Source organism: Triticum dicoccoides, chromosome 1A, assembly GCF_002162155.2.
Source record: "Triticum dicoccoides isolate Atlit2015 ecotype Zavitan chromosome 1A, WEW_v2.0, whole genome shotgun sequence".
Taxonomy (NCBI): Eukaryota; Viridiplantae; Streptophyta; class Magnoliopsida; order Poales; family Poaceae; genus Triticum; species Triticum dicoccoides.
Window position 1 is genome coordinate 137487241 of NC_041380.1, and position 12333 is coordinate 137499573.

Below are 12333 nucleotides of genomic sequence, written 5' to 3' on the forward strand. Positions count from 1 at the left end.
TCTTCTACCTCAGGCATCCGAGATCGCCGGCGACCGCACCTCTTCTCCAGCCCGTCCCCGAGCCCGCTGAGACCGCCACAAGACTCCCTGTGAGCTCCTACTTCTTTCCCCGTGCTCGCCCCCTCCGTTTACGTCCCCTAGCTCCACCTTCCACCACGGCCGAAGCTCGCCGGTGCCGTGCCTCGTCGCCGTCGTGGACAGAGCCATAGTGGCTTGAAGCCGGGCACACCACCGTGCTCCACACCTCACCAGGAGCACGTAGCACACATCAGCGCCTCCCCTAGCGCCCTGCATCACCTAACCCGCCGTTGGCCGAACTCCGGCTGCCGCTGTTGAGCTCGCCGGTGTCGTTTCCAGCGTCCCCGTGTCCAACAACTTGCACCACTGGATGCGGCAGCTCCCCAGCTACGCGTAGCACTTCTGCGCCGTCGTTTTGGTCGCCTGAGGGCGTTTTCCGAAGCCCTCCGTCGTCTCGGCCTCGCCGGCGACTCAACGCCGGCGGGATTAACCCTGTTGACCGGTGGGTTTGACTACTGACGTGGACTGGGTGGGCCCAGTTGACTTCCCTGAGTCAATGACAAGTGGGCCCCCTCTGTTAGCTAAATCAGATTAGTTTTAATTAAAGATAATTAGCTTAATTAACTACTAACACGCGGGACCCACCAGTCAGGTTTGACCTGGACATCCCCGTTGACCACTGACGTCACCCTGACACATTGCTGACGCAGTAATTGATTTACTGGATTTATTTTTATTCAGGAAATTCCAGAAAATAGTTAAAACTTCTAAAAATCATAGAAAATCAACCATAGCTCCAAATGCAAAGATTTATATATGAAAAATGATCAGAAAAATTCAATCTATCCATCTGTAATGGTTTCATGCATGACAAAACAAGTTTACCTTGCTATTTAAGCAGAATAAGGAAATGCACTATTAAGGCCATGTTTAATGAACTAATATTTGAATCTTTGATTCAAATGAGTTCATTTCTTTCTATTATAACTTGCATTAGGCCAAGACACATTCATATTGCCATGTCATAGCATGCATCATATTGTTGCATATCGTCATGTGTTGATTGTGTTCCGATGTGTTCTTCGTGGTAGGTTCTGCCTCCGAGGATATTCACGAGTATCCAACCGAAGGGCAGTATCCCACTACCACTCCATCAGGCAAGCAACCATTGATCATTCCGATACAAACCCATGTTCTTGCTTCTGCTCTTGTTTACTGCATTAAGACAACGCGATTCAAACTGCTGTGTGCTACGGTAGTTGAACCCTTATCCTCTGCATGACCTGTCATTGCCACAGTAACTAGATGAAACCCACTAGCATGTGTAGGAGTTGATTGAGCCATGTATGTGATTCCTACCTTGCTATGCCTGCTATGCTTAGAGTTGTGTCAGGTCTGGTTCATCTGGGTGATAGGCTAGAGTGAAGTGCTTATGTCGGTAATGTGAGGGATGTGTTGAACATGTTTTGGTAAAGGTATCGATGAGAGGCCATGTAGGAGTACATGGTGGGTTGTTTCATTGAGGCCGTCCCTAAGAACTGAGATCTGTATGTGTGATTTAAGTTGCAGTTACTACCGTACATTGGGCCCGAAACCAATGGACCCTCTCGGCTTCTTAATCACCTTAGTAATCTGTCCAGGAGTTGCAAATAGTTTCTGGTGTTTGTAGGTTATGTGTTGGCGGCCGTGCGTAGCGCTGACCCTAGGGGTGGGCTATGTTGCGGTAGATACACCGTGGTCGGGTATGCCGGGCGCCCGTTAGGCGTCTCGGGACCCTGTTCACATCGTTCGGGGCCGTATGTGGAAACCTCGGCCGGACTCCCTGCGGATGGAACCTGGATAGGCGATAAACCTGGACTAGAGACTTAAGTGTTTAGGTAGGCCGTGGCCTACACCCTCGCTGGGCTTCCATTTGAAGGTTGCCGAGTACATGTCGTGTAAGCGGCGGTAAGTGGTGAAAGCGTGTATGAAGAAGTACACCCCTGCAGGGTATAAAACTATTCGAATAGCCGCGTCCGCGGTAAAGGACTACTTGGTTGCCTATACAGTTCATAGACAAGTCAATGGATACTAATAAAAGACTCAAGATAAGCGTGAGTACCGAGGATGGCCCTCTCGTAGGATGACGGGAGAGGATCCCCGGTGTAGTATTGTGATGGTGAGTAGTGGACTCGTGTGCGAAAACTATTTTACTGGTGGAGTTCCATAGGATAGCTTAGCCAAGAGTCAAAGCTGGCTTGCTGCATTAACCCCACCACCTTCTTGAGGATAAGCATGTATAGTAGGATCTGATGTAAGACTTGCTGAGTACCTTTGTACTCATGTTTGCTTAATTACTGTTTTCAGATGACACCACCCACTCCGATGGGTTCTACGTAGACCTTGACGTCGATGAGTGACTAGCCACCCAGGTGGTGATCCTGGCCATGGAGGGCCTTATGTAGATAGACAGGCTTCGAGAAGCCTTCCTTCTTTCTAGAGTCTGTACTCAGAGTAGTTGCTTCCGCATGTGCTTGTATGTTTGTATGACTTGAGTGTCGGGTCATGTGACCCCTATCTGTATGAACATGTTATGTATGGCTCTCTGGAGCCTTTAAATAAAGTACTTGAGTTGTAGAGTTTTGTTGTGATGCCATGTTGTATGTACTCATATCGGGCATATTGTGTGTATGATTGAAATGCTTGGTATGAGTGGGATCCGACAATCTAGTTGTTTATCCTTGGCAACCTTTCTTATGGGGAAATGTAGTCTAGTGTTCCTCGAGCCATAGTAGTCCGCTACAGCCCGGCTCACCGGAGTCCTGCTAGCCCAGCACTACTGTTCAGGACACTTGACTGGCCGGCATGTGTTTCACTTCGTTGCTATGTCTGTCCCTTCGGGGTAATGTCACGCGCTGACTTCCGGAGTCCTGCCTAGCCTGCTACAGCCCGGGTTCCCCGGAGTCCTGTTAGCCCAGTGCTACAGCCCGGAATCACTCGCTGATGACCGACATGTTCGATGTGATTCATGTATGCCTGTCTCCATAGGTCTGTGCCGCTTTGGGTTCACGACTAGCCATGTCGGCCCGGGTTCTCTGTCATATGGATACTAGCGACACTATCATATACGTGAGCCAAAAGGCGCAACGGTCCCGGCCATGGTAAGGCGACACCCGTGGGATACCGTGCGTGAGGCCACAAAGTGATATGAGGTGTTACCAGCTAGATCGATGTGACTTGGAATCGGGGTCCTGACAGCGTTGGTATCAGAGCCGGACTGCCTGTAGGTTTGTTGAACCAAACTGGTCGATGTCGAGTCTAGAAATGCTTTAGTTATATGTAGGGGAATTGATTGTGGGAGGGAACGTAAGGCTCTTTACTCCTTTACCCTATGCCACTGATCTGAGTCATTCTCTTCTCATTCAACGTGGGTTAAGGATTAGGCTCTCTTCTTCTAACAGGTTCACGTGTTACTAATCCATAATAGCTTATAGGATTGTTGTTACAAGTCCCAGTTCAGTTTCTACTATTCTTAGTATGTTGCTAATTGGATCAGAACCTTGATATGATGTTGTTGAGTGGTATTGCAAACTGTTGTGGATGTCTCAAATCTTTTTCTGAGCATTTACAGCTGTTATGCTGTCCAATTTTCCCTAGAAACTCTGATGTCTTTGCATTGTGGTTGTGCTTTCAAATGGCCAACCGTGTTCAAAACCAAGTGGTTCGCCTGACCCGGTGCCTCGACGTGCCCGGTCATACTGCTATGTTAGTCCGGGTAATGATCGAGACGGGCTACCGTTGGTATCCCGAATACACCGTCGAAGAGCAGTTCCGCAACTTTAATCAAAGCCAATATCTCTGCACCGTCAGGATATTTCCTTCTTATCCTGGATCTACCGAGCCCCTTCACTGTTCCTATGGACTCGGGGTTACTGTTGAGATGGCTGTGCAGGATGCTGCCTATTCCATGATGACCATCTTGCGAGTCCGGACTGGCCTGCTTCGGAACATCGACTTCCGTTACATGCCAGCTTCACTTCCGGGAGCGCAAGGGTATATTCAGGCTATCTATGCTGACTCCACTCAGGAGGACTCATTAACTCGTACCATTGCCGAGATGCTCGAAGATAAGGACCGAGAGAATCGGGCATTGAGGCTGGAGCTTTTCAATACCTGTGCTGATCATTGGGCCACATTGACTCGGTTTGCACCTGCGGTGCAAGCTGGATGTATGGATACAAGGGATCTGTATCCTGTGAGATCAGCTCTGCCAGACATGGTGGATTGGCGTGATGTGGGAGGCATCACCCCACCCCGTGGTCCCCGCAGGCCACCGTTTGTTGGTCCAAGACCTCATCCTAGCTCCTATGTTCCACAGGCTCCTCAGGGCCGACTGTTCCCGGATGGTCACGTTGAACTTCCAGGCTATGGAGGTGACTTCTATGAGAACTACTACGGAGCTGTCTGAGTCAGTAGTAGTACCACTAGTGTTATAGTAGTTGTATCTCCACTGTCCTGCGTGACTTGTGGAATATGACTTAGTGTGTAATCAATTCCGGAGGTGTAGACAAATAATGTATAGGAGCTTGGAATGCCTCCGATGAGATGTAACGTCTTTCATCATAGTTGTACTGTAGCCTGGGCTTGTACTAAACTATGTATGATGTGTATGACCATTGGTATATATATGGCAGTTTTATATTACCATGACATATGGATGAACATCTCTGCATTCCGTGTTATCCATTACATTCTGCACTCCTTGCTAAGTTTGAGCCATCCTTATCTAAACCATTGTCTTGTTTTCTCCTAGGATGGTCAACACCCGCAGCAACCCTGCTGCCTCGGAGCAGGGGGAAGCCAGTGCAGCTAGGGGTGAAAATCTGCCTCACCCGCCTTCTCTGGCCGAAGTGATGCTGGAGGCGGAAAGAAACAAGCGTGAGACTAACCGCCTACTGGAACGGATTGAGCAGAACACTGCCCGCCACCTGCGAAATGACCTGGTGTCAATCAATGACTTTATCAAGCTGTACCCGCCAAAGTTTAACCATTCCGTTGAACCACTCGACGCGGATGACTGGCTTCGCAGCATCACTCACAAGCTACGTTCTGCCAACATAGCCGAAGCCGACAAGGTTACCTATGCTGCCTATCATCTCGAAGGCCCTGCTAGCTTTTGGTGGGAAAACTTCGAAGCTATGCGCCCGGTCGGCCAAATCACTACTTGGGCTGAATTCAGTGAGGCTTTCCGCGAGCATCACATTCCGAAAGGTCTCATGGATCGCAAGAGGGAGGAGTTCTGCAACTTCACCCAGGGAAGACTGACTATGGATGCTTATAGTCGTGAATTCGGAAATCTGGCACGCTATGCTCCCGAAGAGGTGTCTACTGACGCTAAGAAGCAAGCAAGGTTCTGCAAGGGACTTAGCCCTGAGCTCCGCCGCGATCTTCGTCTGCACGAGTGCACCTCCTTTCAGAAGTTGGTCAACAAAGCCATCAGTGCTGAGATAGGCCAGACTGATTATGATGCTTCACGCAAGCACTCCCGTGATTTTGGCTCTTCATCCGGCTCTGGAACTCAGAAGCGTCGGGTGTGGATTCCAAGCACGGCACTGCCACCCAGGTTCATTCTGAGGCCATCCTTTGAGGCGCCATGTCCCAACCAGCAATTTGCACCGCCCAAGCCCTATCGAGGCCCCGCTGCTAATGCTGCTCCACGCCCCAATGTGGTGACATGCTTTAAGTGTGGAGAGCCGGGTCACTATAGCCGAGAGTGTCCCCTGAACAACAACCCCAATCAAACTGGGAAGTCCGTTGGCCGTGGTAAGCCCGCGGGAAAAACATTCTACGCCAAGCCGACCACCACTGCACGTGGCCATGTCAACTATGTTTCAGCCGAGGAGGCTCATGAGGATCCCAACGTCGTCCTTGGTACGCTCCTTGTTAACTGCCATCCGGCATCTGTTCTTTTCGATACTGGAGCATCTCATTCATTCATATCCGAGAACTATGCTCGATTGCACAACACGACATTCTGTGACATGCCCTCTACCATGGAAATTCAAACCCCTGGCTCTAGATGGCAAACTTCTAGAGTAAGCCATGGGAACGAAATCCTTGTCGATAGACTTGTTTTCCTTGCATCCTTAATAGCTCTCAAGTCCTCGGACATAAACATCATCTTGGGTATGGACTGGATGTCAGCTCATTATGCCAAGATCGATTGTGCCACTAGAACCGTTCAACTTACTCACCCATCGGGCAAGATAGTCAATGTCTTAACTCGAGTGGCCAAGCGCCAGCTTTACTCCTTAAATGCCAACCCCCTTCCAGACCTTGAGTATGTTCTGGTAGTCCGAGATTTTTCGGATGTCTTTCCAGAAGAACTGCCAGGTGTTCCACCTGACAGGGATGTCGAGTTTGTGATAGACCTTGTTCCAGGAACCGTTCCAATTTCTAGAAGACCCTACAAGATGGCACCCTTAGAACTAGCCGAGCTTAAGAACCAACTCGATGAGTCCTTGAAAAAGGGTTTCATCCGTCCTAGTTCCTCTCCTTGGGCTTGCCCCATCCTCTTCGTCAAGAAGAAGGATGGAACGGATCGAATGGTTGTAGACTACCGCCCTGTCAACCTGGTCACCATCAAGAACAAATACCCGCTTCCCAGGATTAACGATCTGTATGATCAGCTCGCTGGATCCTCAGTCTTTTGCAAGATGGATTTGAGGTTGGGCTACCATCAAATCAAAATCAGAAACGGGGGCATTCCCAAAACGGCCTTTGTTACTCGTTATGGCCAATACGAATACACCGTGATGTCCTTCGGTTTAACCAATGCCCCAGCCACCTTCTCCCAGTTAATGAACTCAGTTTTCATGGAGTACTTGGACAAATTTGTCGTAGTATACCTCGATGACATACTCATCTACTCCAAGAATGAAGAGGAACATGCCGAACATCTAAGGCTGGTATTGATGAAACTTCGAGAGCATCGCCTTTATGCCAAATTCTCCAAGTGTGAATTTTGGTTGCCAGAAGTGACCTATCTAGGCCATGTAATCTCTGGCAAGGGTATTGCTGTCAATCCCGAGCGAGTTCAAGCCGTCCTTGATTGGACTCCACCTGAAACGGTCAAGCAAGTTCGGAGTTTCCTTGGCTTAGCGAGCTATTGCCGCCGCTTCGTCGAGAATTTCTCCAAGGTTGCTAAACCTCTAACTGAACTCCTCAAGAAAGATAAAAAGTTCAAGTGGACTCCACAGTGCGAGTTCAGTTTTCAGGAACTGAAAAGACGCCTGACATCTGCTCCCGTACTGGTACCACCAGATTTCTCCAAGGACTTTATTATCTATTGCGACACCTCGCGACAAGGACTAGGTTGCATACTCATGCAAGATCGTCAGGTAATTGCCTATGCTTCACGACAATTACACCCACATGAGGAAAATTATCCCACACATGATCTAGAGCTTGTAGCTGTAGTCCATGCACTTAAAACTTGGCGACATTACCTTCTCGGTAATCGTTGCGAGATCTTCACCAATCACCAAAGTTTGAAATATATCTTCACCCAACCAGATTTGAATCTCAGGAAAAGACATTGGGTTGAGTTGATCTCGGATTACGACTTAGGAATAACTTACACCCCGGGCAAAGCCAATGTCATGGCTGATGCGCTAAGCCGTAAGTCCTATTGTAACAACCTGATGTTACAACAAAGTCAACCATTTCTCCATGAGGAATTTCGTAAGCTAAATCTTCACATTGTTCCTCAAGGATTCCTATCCACCCTGGTGGCGAAACCTACCCTTACGGATCAGATCATCATGGCACAGAAGGTAGATCCGGGAATCTCCTGTATTAAGAGAAACATTAAGAGAGGAGTCGCGAATTGTTTCTCCATTGATGATCAAGGTGTCGTATACTTCGGGAATCGCCTAGTGGTTCCAAAGGCACGAAACTGAGGCGGCTGATCCTTAAGGAAGCTCATGAATCCCCTCTCACCATTCATCCCGGTAGTACTAAAATGTATCAAGACCTACGCCAGAGGTTTTGGTGGACTAGGATGAAGAGAGAAATCGCTCAATACATTGCCAATTGCGACGTTTGTCATCGTGTTAAAGCAGAGCATCAACGGCCTGCTGGCACCCTTCAACCTTTGGCTATTCCCGAATGGAAATGGGATAAAATCAGTATGGATTTCATCACTGGGTTTCCCAGGACCAAGAGAGGGAATAATGCCATCTTCGTCGTGATCGACCGACTTTCCAAAGTAGCCCACTTTCTACCTGTTCGTGAGAGTATCACCGCTAGCCAGCTAGCTGATTTATACATCTCCCGAATAGTGTCTCTTCATGGTGTTCCATTGGAAATTAACTCAGACCATGGGAGTCTCTTCACCTCTCGATTTTTGGAAAGTTTCCAAAATGCTATGGGAACTCGTCTCTCTTTTAGTACCGCCTTCCATCTTCAATCAAGTGGTCAAGTAGAGCGAGTCAATCAAATTCTAGAAGATATGCTCCGAGATTCTGTCATCTCGTTCGGAATGAGTTGGGAGAAATGCCTTCCATTCGCGGAGTTTGCTTATAACAATAGTTATCAAGCCAGCTTAGGCAAGGCTCCTTTTGAAGTTCTCTATGGACGAAAATGTCGAACGCCTCTTAACTAGTCAGAAACCGGGGAAAGACAACTCTTTGGCCCGGATATGATTCAGGAAGCAGAAGAGCAGGTTCGCGTTATTCGTGAGAAATTGAAAACAGCCCAATCTCGTCAAAAGAGTCAATATGATCGTAAACATAAGCCTATGACTTATGAAGTCGACGAGAAGGCTTACCTTCGGGTTACTCCGTTAAAGGGAACCCATCATTTCGGTATCAAAGGCAAATTGGCTCCTTGTTACATTGGACCCTTTCGCATTCTTGCCAAACGAGGAGAAGTTGCTTACCAATTGGAACTACCTCCGCATCTTTCCAGAGTTCACGATGTCTTCCACGTTTCACAACTCAGGCGTTGCTTCGCGGATCCTATCCGTGGAGTGGACCACAAAACGCTTGATCTACAAGATAACCTCTCCTACCGGGAATATCCCGTTCGTATCCTTGATCAAGCCGAGCGTACCACTCGACGTCAGAATATCAAGTTTCTCAAGGTTCAATGGTCACACCATTCCGAGAAAGAAGCCACTTGGGAAAGGGAGGATCGTCTCGACTTGAGTACCCCACCTTCTTCCCGGAGGATCCTAAATCTCGGGACGAGATTCTTTTGAGTGGGGGTGAGTTGTCACACCCTAGCTAGTTCAAGCATTAGAATGTGCATCATGTCTATTTTTCTCTTAAATTTGAAATGGGGATGACAGAACCCCCAACACCCCCCTGGAAACAACTAGGGTTTACTAAAATTATTTTCAATGAACCTGAAATGCCCTTCTAAAAAGTTCACCCTCTTTGTCTTGGGTTAGAACCTCTGGCAAAATTGGTGCACATTTTTCTAGGTCAACAGAAGGTCATTGAATTAAATCATAAGTATTTGAATTTGGGCATTTAAATGCTATAAAATAATTTAAATGCTCAAATAATTCTGGGAATAAATGTTTCATGTTGAAAATATTCTAAACAGAGCTTACATTTATTTCCAGGATTTTTGGAAATGTTTTAGTATTTTTAATAAAGCTAAACAATTGCAGTTAAATAGAAAACAGAAACAAAATCAAAAAAAAGAGAAGGAAGCCACCTGGGCCTTACCTAGCTCGGCCCAGCCGACTGGCCAGCGCCAGTCACCCCCTACCTCGCGCCAGGAGGCAGGGGCGCGTGCTCGCCGCGCGCCGGCCACCTCCTGCTTCTGCCGACGCTCGGGAGACGCCCAGGGACGCCATGCGGCCCCCACGTCCCCTCTCATCCTCTCGCACTTCCCCCCTCGTCTCCCTCACTCTCTCCCGCGACGGCCGAGCGCGTCCCTCGCCGCCGATCGCCGTAGTTGCCACCAGAGCCCCTCCCTCGCCCATCCGACGAGCCCATCAGCTCCGCCTCGACTCCCTCGCCCTCCCCACCGAGCCACGCTTCGCCGGAGGCCCTGCAGCACCGCCATCGCCGTCGTCTTCTACCTCAGGCATCCGAGATCACCGGCGACCGCACCTCTTCTCCAGCCCGTCCCCGAGCCCGCTGAGACCGCCACAAGACTCCCTGTGAGCTCCTGCTTCTTTCCCCGTGCTCGCCCCCTCCGTTTCCGTCCCCTAGCTCCATCTTCCACCACGGCCGAAGCTCGCCGGTGCCGTGCCTCGTCGCCGTCGTGGCCAGAGCCACAGTGGCTTGAAGCCGGGCACACCATCGTGCTCCACACCTCACCATGAGCACGTAGCACACATCAGCGCCTCCCCTAGCGCCCTGCATCGCCTAACCCGTCATTGGCCGAACTCCGGCCACCACTGTCGAGCTCGCCGGCGTCATTTCCGACATCCCCGTGTCCAACAACTTGCACCACTGGATGCGGCAGCTCCCCAGCTACGCGTAGCACTTCTCCGCCGTCGTTTTGGTCGGCTGAGGGCGTTTTCCGAAGCCCTCCGCCGTCTTGGCCTCGCCGGCGACTCAACGCCGGCGGGATTAACCCTGTTGACCGGTGGGTTTGACTACTGACGTGGACTGGGTGGGCCCAGTTGACTTCCCTGAGTCAATGACAAGTGGGCCCCCTCTGTTAACTAAATCAGATTAGTTTTAATTAAAGATAATTAGCTTAATTAACTACTGACACGCGGGACCCACCAGTCAGGTTTGACCTGGACGTCCCCGTTGACCACTGACGTCACCCTGACGCATTGCTAACGTAGTAATTGATTTACTGGATTTATTTTTATTCAGGAAATTCCAGAAAATAGTTAAAACTTCTAAAAATCATAGAAAATCAACCATAGCTCCAAATACAAAGATTTATATATGAAAAATGATCAGAAAAATTCAATCTATCCATCTGTAATGGTTTATGCATCACAAAACAAGTTTACCTTGGTGTTTAAGCAGAATAAGGAAATGCACTATTAAGGCCATGTTTAATGAACTAATATTTGAATCTTTGATTCAAATGAGTTCATTCCTTTCTATTATAACTTGCATTAGGCCAAGACACATTCATATTGCCATGTCATAGAATGCATCATATTGTTGCATATCGTCATGTGTTGATTGTGTTCCGATGTGTTCTTCGTGGTAGGTTCTGCCTCCGAGGATATTCACGAGTATCCAACCGAAGGGCAGTATCCCACTACCACTCCATCAGGCAAGCAACCATTGATCATTCCGATACAAACCCATGTTCTCGCTTCTGCTCTTGTTTACTGCATTAAGACAACGCGATTCAAACTGCTGTGTGCTATGGTAGTTGAACCCTTATCCTCTGCATGACCTGTCATTGCCACAGTAACTAGATGAAACCCACTAGCATGTGTAGGAGTTGATTGAGCCATGTATGTGATTCCTACCTTGCTATGCCTGCTATGCTTAGAGTTGTGTCAGGTCTGGTTCATCTGGGTGATGGGCTAGAGTGAAGTGCTTATGTCGGTAATGTGAGGGATGTGTTGAACATGTTTTGGTAAAGGTATCGATGAGAGGCCATGTAGGAGTACATGGTGGGTTGTTTCATTGAGGCCGTCCCTAAGAACTGAGATCTGTATGTGTGATTTAAGTTGCAGTTACTACCGTACATTGGGCCCGAAACCAATGGACCCTCTCGGCTTCTTAATCACCTTAGTACTTTGTCCAGGAGTTGCAAATAGTTTCTGGTGTTTGTAGGTTATGTGTTGGCGGCCGTGCGTAGCGCTGACCCTAGGGGTGGGCTATGTTGCGGTAGATACACCGTGGCCGGGTATGCCGGGCACCCGTTAGGCGTCTCGGGACCCTGTTCACATCGTTCGGGGCCGTATGTGGAAACCTCGGCCAGACTCCCTGCGGATGGAACCTGGATAGGCGATAAACCTGGACTAGAGACTTAAGTGTTTAGGTAGGCCGTGGCCGAAACCCTCGCTGGGCTTCCGCTTGAAGGTTGCCGAGTACATGTCGTGTAAGCGGCGGTAAGTGGTGAAAGCGTGTATGAAGAAGTACACCCCTGCAGGGTATAAAACTATTCGAATAGCCGCGTCTGCGGTAAAGGACTACTTGGTTGCCTATACAGTTCATAGACAAGTCAATGGATACTAATAAAAGACTCAAGATAAGCGTGAGTACCGAGGATGGCCCTCTCGTAGGATGACGGGAGAGGATCCCCGGTGGATTATTGTGATGGTGAGTAGTGGACTCGTGTGCGAAAACTATTTTACTGGTGGAGTTCCATAGGATAGCTTAGCTAAGAGTCAAA